At 39.8% G+C, this 16,742-nt stretch overlaps 1 long non-coding RNA gene across 2 annotated transcripts in view; it reads right to left on the bottom strand.

Moving 5' to 3' along the window:
* LOC138763666 (uncharacterized) overlaps positions 1–16,742 on the bottom strand; it is a 123,683-nt gene that overhangs the window by 49,791 nt on the left and 57,150 nt on the right. For both annotated transcript variants that reach the window (XR_011357705.1, XR_011357706.1), the window contains exon 2: positions 15,465–15,588. This is a non-coding gene — a long non-coding RNA (uncharacterized lncRNA). The remainder of the gene's footprint in view (positions 1–15,464; positions 15,589–16,742) is intronic.

Genomic DNA, 16,742 nt, shown 5'->3' with positions numbered 1-16,742 from the left:
GGTATATAGAAACATCTTGTCTGCTCAAGTTCAAGCAAATACTTCCAAACTCATTGAACAGCGCTTCATCCTACAGCAAGACAATGATCTCAAACATAATGCAAAAGCAACAAAGGAATTTTTTAAAGCTAAAAACTGGATAATTCTTGAATGGCCAAGTCAGTCACCCGATCTAAATCCAACTGAGCATGCCTTCCATATGCTGAATAGAAAACTTAAGAGGACAAGCCCCAGAAACAAACAGGAGCTGAAGATGGCTGCTGGGAAGGCCTGGCAGAGCATCACCAGGGAAGATATTCAGTGCCTGGTGATTTCTATGAATCAAAAGTCCCTTTTATAGGGAAAAAAAATGTGATTGAAAAAGTGGATATTCTCTACCCTCACATTGCTGAACCTGTCTCCATAAATCTTCCACACGTGGCTCCAAGAAGCTGAATCCAATCCTTCCTCAGGCTGGTCGCACAGGTGGAGCGGAGTGCTCCACCTCTCTCCATAAATCTACTGCCACTGCAAGCGGCTGGCTAGAGGGTGGGCTGATGATGTTGTGATAATGACGTCAGCCCGCAACCCAGGACCCAGTCATTGTAGCATAACACTGCATAAAAGTGCTTGAGGTCGGAGTCCCTTGGTGTGCCAGAGGGGCAATGCCAGGCAGAAGGATCAATAGCCGTCTTCTTTACCCATATTCCCCCATGCAGTTGGAACTGCTCTGCATTTCCCAGAACGGTTCCAACTGCATGGGGGATTATGGGTAATGAAGATCACCATTGCTTGCCGTGTATGTATGCCATTATGTTGAAGGGTGGCGCTACAGCATCAGTCGCCCCGTCTCCATCAGCTCTGGAGGACGCAGTGAGGTGCCACTCTTCATAAAAGCTTTCTCTATAAAAAGGTAAGTGTACATTTTTCTCCACGGATGGAGCTGGCCTCAAAGCAGCACCCTCCATAAAAACACCCATAGGAAGAATCGGAGCTGGGTTGAGTGTGTCGTTTTGATGAGTAGATTTTAGGAGAGTTTAAAAAGGGCATAAGGTCAGCTCTTTGGCCTTTCCAGTCAGAGGAGAGACAGAGATGGAGGTGGGTCGAGTGGATCATATTGGTAAGTAGATTTGAGGAGAATTTAAAAAGGGCGCGGGTTCAGCTCTTTGGCTGTTCCAATTGAGTAACTGGATAATTTAGTTAATTGGCAAGGACCAACAAAGGGTAAGATAAAGGAGTGGCCCATTGAAGAGCGGCCCTGTGAGTGAATGGTGTAGTGAAGGAATGGAACTTGGAGGCTTTAGCGAGCAGGTGCTGAAGAAGTGGCCCAGTGAGGTAAGGTTGGTAAGATTATTTTAATTAATCTAATTTAAGTATAGGGTATGGAGGCTGTTGGAGTAGCCCTGTGCTCCTATTGCAGGATATGGGAGGTCAGGGACAGCACAAAGGTTCCTGATGACTACACCTGGAAAACGTGCATCCAGATACAACTCCTGGGAGACCGTATTATGGAACTGGAGTTGCAGCTGGATGAACTTTGGATCATAAAAGAGGCAGTAACAATGTCAGATTTACAGAGTTACAGGAAGACAGTCACTCCAAATAGTCAGGGGTCAGCTGAGGAAGAGAACTCTTGTAATTGGTACTCGCTGGATAGGGGAGCAGATAGAAGGTTTGCTGGATGAGACTGAGACTCCTAGTTCGTATGCTGCATCCCAGGGGCCATAGTCAGGGATCGAGTACACAGCATTCTGGAGAGGAAGGGCAAGCAGCCAGATGTCATGGTCCACGTGGAGACCAACGACATAGGTAGAAGTGGGGATGAGGTCCTGAAGACAGAATATATGGAGTAAGGAAAGTTAAAAAGCAGGACCTCAAGGGTGGTAATCTCAGGATTTCTGCCTGAGCCACATGCTAGAGAGGGTAGGAATAGGAAGATGGGGTGGATGAATGCATGGCTAAAGAGTTGGTGCAGGAGACAGTGATTCACATTTGTGGATCATTGGAATCTATTCTGGGGAAGGTCTGACCTGTACAAAAAGGACAGGCTGCACATGAACTGGAGGGGGGACTAATATCCTAGCAGGCAGGAGCTGTTGGGAAAGGTTTAAACTAGTTTGTTGGGGGGAGGGGGGTAGGAATCAGAGTGCAGAGATTAAGGTAGAAGAACACCTAGATTTGAAGGGAGAGAGGGAACAGAATATTAAAGTTAATGAAGGGGTAAAAATAGATGGTAATCAAAGGAGTGTATGTGGGGGACATTTTCTCAAGTGTATATATTTCAATGCAAGGAGCATTGTAAGAAAGGTGCATGAGCTTAGAGTATGGAATGACACATGGAAATATGATATTGGAGCCAACGGTGAAACTTGGTTGCAGGAGGGGAATGATTAGCAGCTAAATAACCCATGATTCCGTTGTTTTAGGCGTGATAGAACGGGGGCGGGGGGGGGGTGGGGGGGGGATAAAACGTGGAGAAGTTGCATTATTTGTGAGAGAAAACATTACAGCAGTGCTATGTCAGGATAGTTTTGAGGATAGTGAGGCTATTTGGGCAGAGGAATGGGAAAGGCATGAAAACACTAATGGGAATGTATTATAGACCACCTAATAGGCTGAGGGAATTAGAGGAGAAAATTTGTAAGTAGATAGCATATATGTGTAATAAACATAAGGTTGTAGCGGGCGCACATCATGGTATTGCGAACCGCCACGGTCAGTTCACAGACTTACCTGACACATCGCGGGCTAGCAGTGCTTGGTGCCAAAGTACAGCGAGTGGATCAGATGAAGCCCCTACCTAAAGGAGCAGGGTGCTAATGGCTCATAGCTTTAACCTGCTGGTCATTAACAGGCAGGGAATAAAAGGTCTGTGTATGTCTGCAATAAACCAGTCTTGAGTTGACCACCTTTGTGTGTGTTTGCCTTTATTTAGTAGCATATACCATAGTGGGCGCTACAAATTGGTGACGCCGAAGTTAAGATTCAACGAATTTGAATCATTATGGAAAAGGAGGACATTTCAACAGCAGTAACAACTGCCGCCACCATGGCAGTTAATGCAGTTGGGCTTCATTTGCCTCCTTTCTGGACACATTAGCCTCGAATTTGGTTTCTTCAAGGTGAAACCCAGTTTCATCTTCTGGGTATAATGGCGGAAGACGCAATATTTTGGCATGTTGTGAGTACATTGGACGTGGCCAATGCATCACGAGTAAGTGAATTTATTGCTCATCCTCTGGCAGAAGACCAATACACCAAGTTCCGCCAGTTTCTTTTTGACACATTGGAATTTACTAGGCATGAGCGTGGCATGCGTCTTTTGAACATGGAAGGCCTAGGTGACAAGAATCCATCAGACCTGATAAATAAGATGCTGGCATTTTCAGATGGTCATTCCCATTGTCTGCTTTTCAAAACTTCCAGCTCACGTTGCCATACCCATTGGTAACATGGATTTCCGCCGTCCCCATGATGTGGCTCAAGAGCCTGACAGGCTCTATCATATCCTACAGGAGAGTCTGCACGAATACATCCAATTTTTTCAGCAGAAGCATCTCCTGCATCCTACCAGCCTCCTGTATCTGCAGTCCAATCCAAGAAAGAGGAACGTGCTGATGTACATCGTGAGTGGTGTTTTTACCATCGCCACTGGGGGAAAAATGCCCATAAGTGTGTCCAGCCATGTACCTTTTACAAAAAGAAGTCGGGAAACGAGAGCACCGGTTGCCAGTAGTGGCCTCGGCAGCTAGCATACATACAGGCCTATTGCATCTTCAGGATGAGTGGGTAAGCGCAAATTCCTTGTAGACACAGGTGCTGAACTTAGTTTTCTCCCACCGACCTATTTTGAAAGGAGCCATGACCCTGCGAGCGGCGAATGGAACCGCCAATCCAAGTTTCGGCACTAGACGAGTCACAATCGGAATAGGTGGAACCACGTTCCACTGGAATTGTGTCCTCGATTCTGTCGCTTAACCCATTTTGAGTGCGGATTTTTGGTAGACGTAAAATGCAGAAAATTAGTTCACGCCACCAGCTTTCAGACATATCCACTGGCGTGCATCAAGGGGAGAGTTTCACAGCTCTGAGTACATACATTACACAAGGAAGCATATACTGCTCTACTCAACGAATTTACCCATATTCTCATTACATAGACACATCAGGCACATTGGTCCATACCAGGGCTCATCGTCTGGTGCCTGATAAATTGCGGCAAGCAAAGGCAGAATTTAAAGCAATGGAAGAATTGGGTATCATCCGGTACTCAAACAGCCCTTGGGCCTCACCTTTGCATATGGTACCAAAGAAGACAGGCGGATGGAGACCCTGCAGTGACTACTGTAGACTTAATGATCTCATTACACCTGACAGATACCCAATTCCACACATAACAGGATTTCACCACCCATTTGCATCATTGCTGCATATTTTCAATGATTGATTTGGTTAAGGGATATAATCAGATACTGATTCATGAGAATGATATTCTCAAGACAGCAATTATTACGCTGTTTGGTCTTTTTGAATTCCTCAGAATGCTGTTTGGCTTAAAGAATGCCGTGCAAACTTTTCAGCGGCTTATTGATGCTTTAGGCAGAGATTTAGACTTTGCGTATATTTACTCAGACGACATCCTTGTAGCAAGTCAAAATGAGCAAGATCACCGCCTGCATTTGCGCCGTCTTTTCCAACAGCTACAAGACTTTGGTCTGACAATTAACCTTGAAGAATGTCAATTTGGCAAGTCAACCATAGAATTCTTAGGGCATAAAATTACAGCAGATGGCATATCTGGATTATCAGGCAAGGTAGACGACATCCGTACATTCTCCAGATCTGTCACCGTCAAAGGGCAACAGAAGTTTTTGGGAATGATAAATTTTTATCACAGATTTATTCCAGGGATTGCTGACATCCTGCGACCCCTGTTTGACATAATCTCTGCTCCAAACAAAAATATTACCTGGACTGCAGAGGCAGAGGCCGCATTTATGTCCACAAAAGAGGCATTAGCCAAAGCAGCAATGCTTGCACATCCAAATCCTGAAGCTGCTTTGACACTTAGCACAGATGCCTCGGGAACAGCTGTGGGTGCAGTTCTGGAACAATACGTCAATGGCCATTATCAGCCCCTTGCCTTCTTTAGTTGTCATCTAAGACCAACGGAAATGAAGTACAGCACCTTTGATCGAGAACTATTAGCACTTTATCTGGCTATAAGGAACTTTCGTTATATCTTGGAAGGTTGACATTTCACAGACCATAAACCGCTCATTTTGCCTTTAGCAAAGTCACAGATCCTTGGTCAGCAAGACAACAACATTTGTCCTACATTTCAGAGTTTACTATAGACATACGTCATATTTCGAGAAAGGTCAATCTGGTTGCGGATGTGCTCTCTAGATCAAGTGTGTGCCATATTCAAGGTGGAGTCAACATTACTGAACTGGCTGCGGCACAATCCTCGGATCCGGATATACAGGCGTACAGTACAGCTATTACTGGACTCAACATTCAACAGGTGGCACCACAACAAAGTAGTCCAGAACTCCTTTGTGATGTATCATTGGGCTATCCTCGGCCATTGCTCCCATTATCTTGGAGATGGCGTCTTTTTAATGACATTCACAATCCATCAGGTCTTCAGTCAAAATAATGTCAAACAAGTACATGTGGCATGGGCTGAAAAAAGACGTCGTGCAATGGGCACAAATGTGTATATCCTGCCAATCTGCGAAAATTCAACACCACACCAAGGCACCCCTGCAGCCTTTCCCGAAAATACGCAGAAGATTTGAGCATGTGCACATGGATCTGGTTGGACCATTACCAGTATCACAGGACATGAGGTATATTCTCACAGTAGTAGACCGCTTCACACGCTGGCCGGAGGCCATTTCATTATCAGTCAGTGATACTGAGGCATGTGCTAGAGCATTCATCTAAAATGGGATTGCTAGATTTGGAGTGCATACACACATAACTTTGGACTGTGGACCACAGTTCACTTCGGCGTTATGGGCTTCCTTGGCTCATTTTTGTGGTACACAGTTGCATCACACTACTACGTACCATCCGCAGTCCAACGGCCTGGTGGAACATTTCCATCAACAACTTAAATCTTCACTGAAGGCCTGACTCACTGGCCCCAACTGGGTTGATGAATTACCTTGGGTTCTTCTAGGAATACGAATAGGCTGTCTGCATCATCTGCAGAATTTATGTATGGTTCCAGGAGATATTCACTTCACAAGCAATTCAGACATGGATGTCCTGCAACAACTCTGCAAAGGTATTGCTAACAGCAAACCATCCTCTACCAACTGGCATGGCAAACGTAGGCAACAAGTGCCCCAATCACTATTAAACACTGAATTTGTATTCGTATGAAGACAGGTTCCAGGGGCACCGTTACTAAAACCATATGAAGGACCATTATGTGTGATTAAGAGAGATGGGGTGGTATATACATTCGACATCGGAAGGCATCTGCAGCTATTCAGCAGACTTAAACCTGCCCATAAGGACCCTACTTCACCAGTTCAGTGCCTTCAACCCAGGTAATGTGGACATCCGCCTAAGTCAAGTGGATCTAGCACCTCAAGTTATGGTGATGATTCTGGGGAGTGATGTAGTGGGCGCACAGTGCAGTATTGCGAACCACCACCATCAGTTCAGACTTGCCTGACACATCGGGCTAGCAGTGCTGGGCGCCAAAGTACAGCGAGTGGATCAGATGAAGCCCCTGCTTAAAGGGGCGGGGTTCTAATGGCTCATAGCTTTAACCTGTGGACCAGAAACTGTTCACTAACGAGCTCTTTAACAGGCAGGGAATAAAAGGTCTGTGTTTGTCTGCAATAAAGCAGTCTTGAGTTGACTACCTTTGTGTGTTTGCCTTTATTTAGTAGCATATACTGCAGTAGCCGCTACAAGGTGGTGATTATAAATTTTAACTTACCACACGTTGACTGGGATGCCCATACTGTAAAAGGGTTGGAACTTGTCAAATGTGTTCAGGAAAGTTTTCTAAATCAATACAGAGAAGAACTGACTAGAGAGGGGAAATATTGGATCTCCTATTACGGAACAGGTGACCGAGGTTTGTGTTTGGGAACACTTTGGATCTAGTGATCATAATACTAATAGTTTTAAGGTAATAGTGGAGAAGGATAAGGCTGGGCCTTAGTTTGAGATTGTTGATTGGAATACGGCAAATTTCAAGGAGATGTTAAAGGATTTAGAGGGCGTGGATTTGGATAATTTATTTTCAAGAAAGGATGTAACAGGTAAATGGAGGATATTCAAAGGGGCAATTTTGAGAATACATAGTCCGTATGTCCCTGTGAGGATTAAAGGAAAGGTTAGAAAATAAAGCGAGGCTTAGTTTTCAAAGGATATTGTGAATTTGGTTCAGAGGAAGAGGAATGTGTACCACAGGTATAGACAGCAGGGAATAGATGAGAAATATAAGGAGTGTTTTTAAAAAAAAAACTTAAAGAAATTAGAAAGGCTAAAAGGAGATATGACGCTGCTTTGGCAAGCAAAGTAAAAATAAATCCAAAGGGTTTCTTTCTTCTTTTTTCTTTTCTTTGCCTTGGCTTCGTGGACAAAGATTTATGGAGGGGTAATGCCCACATCAGCTGCAGGCTCGATTGTGGCTGACAAGTCCGATGCGGGACAGGCAGACACGGTTGCAGCGGTTGCAAGGGAAAATTGGTTGGTTGGGGTTGGGTGTTGGGTTTTTCCTCCTTTGTCTTTTGACAGTGAGGTGGGCTCTGCAGTCTTCTTCAAAGGAGGTTGCTGCCCACCGAACTGTGAGGCGCCAAGATGCATGGTTTGAGGCGATATCAGCCCACTGGCGGTGGTCAATGTGGCAGGCACCAAGAGCTTTCTTTAGGCAGTCCTTGTACCTCTTCTTTGGTGTACCTCTGTTTCGGTGGCCAGTGGAGAGCTCGCCATATAACACGATCTTGGGAAGGCGATGGTCCTCCATTTTGGAGACTTGACATACCCAGCGCAGTTTGATCTTCACCAGCATGGATTCGATGCTGTCGGCCTCTGCCATCTCGAGTACTTCGATGTTGGAGATGAAGTCACTCCAATGAATGTTGAGGATGGAGCGGAGACAACGCTGGTGGAAGCTTTCTAGGAGCCGTAGGTGATGCCGGTAAAGGACCCATGATTCAGAGCCGAACAGGAGTGTGGGTATGATAACAGCTCTGTATACGCTAATCTTTGTGAGGTTTTTCAGTTGGTTGTTTTTCCAGACTCTTGTATAGTCTTCCAAAGGCGCTATTTGCCTTGGCGAGTCTGTTGACTATCTCGCTGTCAATCCTTGCATCCGATGAAATGGTGCAGCCAAGATAGGTAAACTGGTTGACCGTTTTGAGTTTTGTGTGCCCGATGGAGATGTGGGGGGGCTGGTAGTCATGGTGGGGAGCTGGCTGATGGAGGACCTCAGTTTTCTTCAGGCTGACTTCCAGGCCAAACATTTTGGCAGTTTCCGCAAAACAGGACGTCAAGCGCTGAAGAGCTGGCTCTGAATGGGCAACTAAAGCAGCATCGTCTGCAAAGAGTAGTTCACGGACAAGTTGCTCTTGTGTCTTGGTGTGAGCTTGCAGGCGCCTCAGATTGAAGAGACTGCCATCCGTGCGGTACCGGATGTAAACAGCGTCTTCATTGTTGAGGTCTTTCATGGCTTGTTTCAGCATCATGCTGAAGAAGATTGAAAAGAGGGTTGGTGCGAGAACGCAGCCTTGTTTCACACCATTGTTAATGGAGAAGGGTTCAGAGAGCTCATTGCTGTATCTGACCCGACCTTGTTGGTTTTCGTGCAGTTGGATAACCACGTTAAGGAACTTTGGGGGGCATCCGAAGTGCTCTAGTATTTTCCAAAGCCCTTTCCTACTCACGGTGTCAAAGGCCTTGGTGAGGTCAACAAAGGTGATGTAGAGTCCTTTGTTTTGTTCTCTGCACTTTTCTTGGAGCTGTCTGAGGGCAAAGACCATGTCAGTAGTTCCTCTGTTTGCGCGAAAGCCGCACTGTGATTCTGGGAGAACATTTTCGGTGACACTAGGTATTATTCTATTTAGGAGAATCCTAGCGAAGATTTTGCTTGCAATGGAGAGCAGCGTGATTCCCCTGTAGTTTGAGCAGTCTGATTTCTCGCCTTTGTTTTTGTACAGGTTGATGATGATGGCATCACAAGGGTCCTGAGGCAGGTTTCCTTGGTCCCAGCAGAGCTTGAAAAACTCATGCAGTTTGGCCAAAAATAGTGAGGGATAACATTGGTCCCATTGAGGATCAGAGGGGTCGGCTATTTGAGAATTCAGAAGAAATGGAAGAAATTTTAAATGATTTTTTTCTTCAGTATTCACTAAGGAAATAAATATTGAGCCAGGTGAAGTAAGGAAATCTGGAAGTGAGGTCATGGACAATGTACAGATTAATGAGGATTGGCTATTTGTAAAGAATCAAGGTGGATAAATCTCGGGGTTTTGGCAAGATATTCCCTAGGACCGTGATGGAGGTTAGTCTACAAATAATGGGGACTCTGACAGAAATATTTAAAATGTAACTGGCCACAGGGGAGATGCCAGAGGATTGGAGGGTAGCTCATAATATTCTGCTGTTTTTTTTTAAAAAGTAAACATGAAGTTATCAATTGTCAAATTTATTTGGAATTTTGAAACTCGAATATTTATGTGCCAAATGTTGATGATGAGCCATTTATTCAAGGGTCCTTTTTTTTAAATAGTTGCAGGCACATGATAAGGTAATGATTGGAGGGGATTTTAATTGTTGCCTGGATCCATTATGAGATAAATCTTTGAAAATTGTTACTGGAACTAAGATGGCAAAATAAATTTAACATTAATGAAGAAAATGAATTTGCTATTTGGAGATGGTTGACCCAAAGGAAAATTATTTTTTGATTTACTAGTTTCAATATGATTCTTATTCTCAAATAGATTTTTCTTATTAATAGCTACTTTGCAGGACCGTGCAATAACTGCTGAATATAAAAGTAGAATATTGTCAGATTGTTCTCCTTTGTTTTGTGGGATACCTTAAAAGCATAGCTAAGAGGACAAGTTATTAGTTTTTTGACTAAAATTAAGGAACAGTATTCTAATAAGGTTGATAAATTGGAAAAAGAAAATGATTTACAGAATTCAACAAAGACTAAAAAGATACAATTGACACATAAGAAATTCCATTATGATTCATTACAGACATAAATTTGAGAAATTATTACAAAGAACTAGACAAAAATATTATGAATTGGGGAAAAGCTCATAAGGTGATGGCAATTAAAGACAGAGTAGGTTTTAAGAACAATTAATACTATTAGGAAAAAAAATTCTAAACTTACACATAAGCCTCAAGAAATAAATGGTGCCTTTAAGGAATTTTATATGAAATTATATACATCGGAATTGAAAAAGATAAGGTCAAAATTGATAATTTTTTAGCTGATCTTCAGTTACCTTCTTTGGGTATTCGAGAGCATAATGAATTGGATGCTCCCTTTACTTATAGAAAAATTATAGGAGTACTTAAATCAATGCCTAATGGCAAATCTCCTGGTGACGATGGATTTACATCTGAATTTTATGAAAAATTTCAAGATTTATTAATGCCATTGTTAATGGATGTATTGAAACAAGCAATGTAGGTCATTCTTTACCAGCTTCTTTTTCTCAAGCTATTATAAGTTATTCTTAAAGATAGAGATTCTTTAAATACTGGATCTTATAGACCAATTTCTTTGTTAAATGTTAAAATTGTAAGAAAGGTTCTAGCAAATAGATTGGCAAAATACTTACCAGGTTTAATACATTTAGACCAAGCTGATTTTAATAAAAATTGTTTTTCTGCAGATAATAATGCAAAATTAATTAGTTTGATTCATATTTCTCGAGGAATCCAACTTACTAATGGTCTTATCATTAAATATTGTGGAGTTTTTTTATTTAAAGTATTAAAAAGGTTTGGGTTTGAGCCAATGTTTGTTAGATGGATTGAATCTTTATATAAAAACCTTTCTGCCAGAGTAGTGACGAATGACCAAATATCATCATCCTTTTTATTAGAAATATCTACTAGACAAGGTTGCCCTTTGTATCCAGCACTGTTTGTATTAGCTATTGAACCTTTGGCTCAATTGATAAGATAAGAAAATTAAAATGTATTAAAGTGAAATCTGAGGAGTATAAGATTCCTTTATTCGCTGATGATGTTTTGATTTATTTAACAGAACCTCAAAATACTTTTAAATTTTTATGTGAAAGATTGAAACAATATGGTGAATTATCAGACTACATAATTAATTGGGGAAAAAGTGAGATTTTTGAGGTTGACTGATGCTGATTATACTCATTGTAAAAAGAATGTTCAATTTAAATGATCAGATCAAATTAAATATTTAGGTATTAGATTGGATTAGAATTTAGATCATTTGTATGGGATAAATTATTTGACTTTATTTCATAAAATTAAAAGTGATTTAAATAGTTGGAAGATTTACCTATAACATTAATAGGTAGAGTTAATTGTATTAAGATGAATATATTTTCTAGAATACAATATCTTTTTCAATCTATTTCTTGTAAAGTTCCTCAAAAGTTTTTTTAGGGACTTGAATTCTAAAGTTAGAAATATTTTTGTGAAAGATAAAATGGTTAGGGTATCTTTACAAAAAATAACTTGGAGGTATGAACTGGGAGGTTTACAACTTTTGAATTTTCAAAATTATTATAGAGCAGCACAATTGAAATTTATTAATAGAATATTTGATTTGGATAATCCATTGGTATAGGCTAATATTGAGTAAACCAAAACTGGTGAGAAGAATAAGGAGCAATTTATTTATAAATAGAATTATAAGTTGCTGCTTATATATAATTTACCTATTTTGAGACATTTAATTGAAGTATGGAATATGATAAATGAGGAAATAGATACATGGGGAAATTTCAGCTAAGACCCCTCTATACCAGAATAAACTTATTCCTTTTATGCTTAATAATCAACTTTTGAAAATATGGGATCAGAAAGGAATTAAAATTGTACAAGATTGTTATGAAGCTGGTTATTTAATGTCTTTTCAAAGAGTGAAGGAAAAATGTGAGATAAAGATTATTATAACTTCATACATCAGCTCTATTTAACCCATGAAAAATTAAAGATATAATTTAATTCTTTCAGATTTATGTTTTATAAGGAAGTAGGTTATTTCCTACATTCTACTTGGTTATGTGATATGGTTAAACTTTTTGGACATTACTTAGAGTTTTTAAAGTAAGTTCTTAAGAATAAATTGCTGAATGAACCAACATTAATTTTATTAAGTAATATTAAAATGTTGATCTTGAAATTGAGATTACCTAGGTATTAAATTGTGTTTTTTGAGATTAGCTTTAGCAAGAAAATGTATCGCGATTACTTGGAAAAATGAAATTGATTTAAGTTTGTGTCGATAGCATACAGAGTTGAGATCATGTATTCCGTTGGAGAAGATAATGTATAATTTGCATGATTATTAGTTTTTCTACCGGAAAGTTTGGAGCAGTTATTTGGATTATGTGGGTTTAAAATTTTGAACTTTCTATGGTGCGTTGTGGTGGTGTTACTCTAGTTTGTGGTATTTAGTTATGTGATTGATGGTTTGGATCTCTTTCTTTTCTTTTTTCTGTCTTTGGGGTTTGGGGATACAGGGAGGGGTAATAGGGTGGTGGGGGGGATAGGGGGTGTTATATATGCCACGTATTTCCTTAACTACATTATTATATTTGAATGTATTTCAATGTTTTGTGGTTTAAAATGTTTAAATAAAGTATTCAAAAGTAAACATGATAATTATAGGCCTGTAAGTCTGATGTTGGTGGTGGGATAATTAATGGAGAGTGTTGTTAGAGATGGTATATACAATTATTTGGAAAGATAGGGATTGATTAGGAGTAGCCATCACATGGCAGATCATGTTTAACAAAACTTAGTGATTTTTGAGAAGGTTATTAAGAAGGTTGACGAGGGGAAGGCTGTGGATGTTGTCTATATGGGTTTTAGAAAGGCCTTTGATAAGGTACCACATGAGAGGTTAGTTAGGAAATTGCAAGCATTAAGTATTAATGTTGAAGTAGTGAAATGGATTCAACAATGGTTGGATGGGAGATCCAGAGAGTAGTGGTGGAAAATTGTTTGTCCTATGTATTAATGATCTTAATGATAGAGTGGTAAGTTGGATTAGTAAATATGCAGATGATACGAAGATTGGTGGTGTTGTGCACAGTGAAGAAGGTTATCAAAACTTGCAGTGGGATATAGGACAGTCAGAAGAGTGGACTGAAAGATGGCAGATGGAGTTTAATACTGATAAATGTGAGGTGCTACATTTTGGAAGGATTAGTCAGCAAAGGTCATACACGTTAAATGGGAGACAATTGAGGAGAGCAGTAGAACAAGGGGATTTAGAAATTCTGGTACATAATTCCTTGAAAGTGGAGTCACATGTAGATCAGGTAGTGAAGAAAGCATTGGTATGTTGGCCTTCATAAATCAGAATATTGAATACAGGAGTTGGGATGTCACGTGGCAGTTTTATAAGGCATTGGTGAGAACAAATTTGGAATATTGTGTGGAGTTTTGGTCGCCGAATTATAGGAAGGATATAAATAGAATAAAGAGAGTGCGGAGGAGATTTACAGGAACGTTGCCTGGTTTTCAGAGTTTGACTTACAGGGAAAGTTTGAGGAGGTTGAGACTTTATTCCCTGGAGTGTAGAAGATTGAGGGGTGATTTGATAGAAGTATTTAAAATTATGAGGGGGACAGATAGTCAATCTGGACAGGCTTTTTCCATTGAGAGTGGGGGAGATTCAAACAAGAGGACATGAACTGAGATTGAAGGGGGAAAAGTTTAGGGGAAAGATGAGGGGGAATGTCTTCACTCAAGAGGGTGGTGGGAGCGTAGAATGAGCTTGTGGCCGAAATGGTAGATGCCGATTCGATTTTAATATTTGAGAAGTTGGATAGGTATATGGAGGAGAGGTGTGGAGGGTTATGGGCTGGGGGAGGGTCAATTGGACTAGGTGGAAGAAGGTGTCAGCATGGACTAGAAGGGCCAATCTGGCCTGTGACAGTCCTGTAATTGTTATATGGTTATATGCAACAAACTACTAAACATGCCTACTTTAATATACATACCATTGGTATGTCCAAAATATTATGGTGCCCTGAAATGATTACAAATTTAAAATTGTGGAGCATTGGAGCAAATAAAAGAAATAAAGTATTTTCCCCAAACTTAATATCAACATAACATGGTGTGCAGAATAGCAAACAAGTTCTTGCAAAAATTCCACTGACTCGAAAAAATATTTTTGAATGCCACATATTATATGGAGAAGAGAAGGAATTATATAGCAGAAGTCCAAAAATATGGATGCCAGAAAATTATACCACCTGAGAATCCAGACTTCGAAAACTCTCAAGCTTTTTATATCTAGTGAGGTTTAGTGTGTATGCATGCATGCATAAATGCCACAGGTGAGCAGCAGCATTTTTATTTTTCTTTAAAACTCCTTGTTCTGTTGATTGAAGCATGCTGAATTTGCTAATGAATACACTATTAAAATTTCCTTGTTCATCTCTTCTTTATTCCTCCTTAAATTTGAATTTTAAAAGTACTGCCCGAGAATCCATAAAATCCAAACCCACTCAATCCCCAAGCAGTTCAGATTTTCGGACTTCTTCTGTATTTATACTGGATTAAACCTAAGGAAAGTTTTCATGTAAATTTTAATCATGAAACATGACAGTATTTTGTTGCATCAACATTCACCCATATATTGCAGGTGAATAACAACTACAAGGACTCAAACATGTTTATATATACTCATGTTGTGTTGGTATTTGGCAGACAAGTTCTGGAAATATACAAGTTAATCAGCAACAATAAAAGATCAGTTGGCATTTTAAGATGTCTATTTGTTCCTTTTATTCTGTTAACATTGTCCATGGCTAAGGAAGAGCCTGAAAAGTATTGGTAATTTCAATACTTTTGCTGCATTCTCTTACTCCCTTTAAATGGTTTTGATAAACATGACTTAAATCTTCTAAAACATCTTCTGTGGTATTTAATTTACATACAGTAATAACCACCAGGAAAAATGTAAAGGAGCGCTTATGATAAACTAATCAAAAGGTCTGTATTGATCAAGCTGAAGTCAAAATTTCAGTCAGGTTTGAAAAATTCCTGTTCAAATCTATGCCTGTGCAGTCAAAAAAAAATTAGAATATCTTGCAAATCTACAAGTTCAGCTGTATTTTCCCTTTTGGCCTCTATTTTTCCTATGGATTTTCTTAATATCTTTCCTAGTAACACTTTTAAGACCATGTTTACACATATTCATCATCAAACATTCTCTTTTAGCTGAAAGCTGTAAATTCCACAGACTTAGGCTTTTACTTAGTTACCTCTCATCCTGTCCTGAAACATGCTTCCATAATTAAATTATTTGGAGACATTCACCCTCCTTCATGATTGGCCACTGGTGTAGAAAGCTGCTGATATCCTGAATTCAATCAAATGGCATCCAGCCTTCAGGAGAAAAAACAAGACTTGAGTCAGCTGCAAAATAAATATAGGATCAAACTTGGAAATGCTCCAGTTTCAACCTTCACAATGAAGCTGTACTCCAAATAGAGACTGCAATCAGTCACAGCACTCTTAGCTCAGTAAACAGAAATATAGTCTTTGCCTGTGAACTTCCTAACAAACCTTTGTTGGAAATGTAAGACCAATTGTTGATTGAGGATCGCAATATCTAGAATTGAATAATTTAATTAAATATTGTTACAGATCACAAAATAAGCAATATACATTAGAAAAGATGACAATTATCACTGATAGGCATAACAAAAATATTTGAAACAACAAAATCATGATCTGATAACTAATTTTATTACACATTCTGCAATAACTCTTTGATCATTACCTTTTCTCTAGAAACTATAAAATGTACCTTATTTTTGTCTGTACATATTGCATTAGCATGATTAGAGGATTTTAGTTGGTGTTTGAACAATATTTTCATCCTTAAACATTTGTTTATGCATGCAAGGAATATAAGATCATAAGACATTGAAAGAGAAATAGGCTATTCAGTCCATCAAGTCTGCCCGCCATTTAATCATAATGCAAGATGCATTTTGGTGAAGAGCATATGCTATAAAAAGGAACTATGAAACAACCTCAACAAATTAAGCTATGACACAATTCATCTCCATCGTATATTTGCTTCTTGATGGCATGCAAGTCAATAATAGCTTACAGGTGCACATCAGAACCTCAGTGAATACTTGTCAAGCAAAGCAAAGTCTTTGCTAAATAATGTCTACATTTCCTGTTGCAATGCTGTGTCCCACACAAAAAGAAATTCTGCAGGAGTTGAGCTAATCTTTACAACAAATGGAAGACTGCAATCTGCAACAACCACATTTCAAAACCAAGGTCATCCCAACCTCGAAAGATGCAGAAGGCACCTGCATTTACACATGTCAAAAGACCAAGACCCAAATTATGAAATTTCTTTTTAAAGAGTTATACAGTCCAGGGTCTGAGACCAGTTGAGAAGCCCCCCCGCCCCCACCCCAAACAATTTGGACCATATTTGCAAGGATGCTATGTACTAAATCAATGGTAAAACAATGTACAATAACCAGAAGTCCATAATATATTGGAGCAAAATAGGC

Source organism: Narcine bancroftii, chromosome 5 (assembly GCF_036971445.1).
Source record: "Narcine bancroftii isolate sNarBan1 chromosome 5, sNarBan1.hap1, whole genome shotgun sequence".
NCBI lineage: Eukaryota > Metazoa > Chordata > Chondrichthyes > Torpediniformes > Narcinidae > Narcine > Narcine bancroftii.
This window is presented reverse-complemented; position numbering and strand designations above follow the sequence as displayed.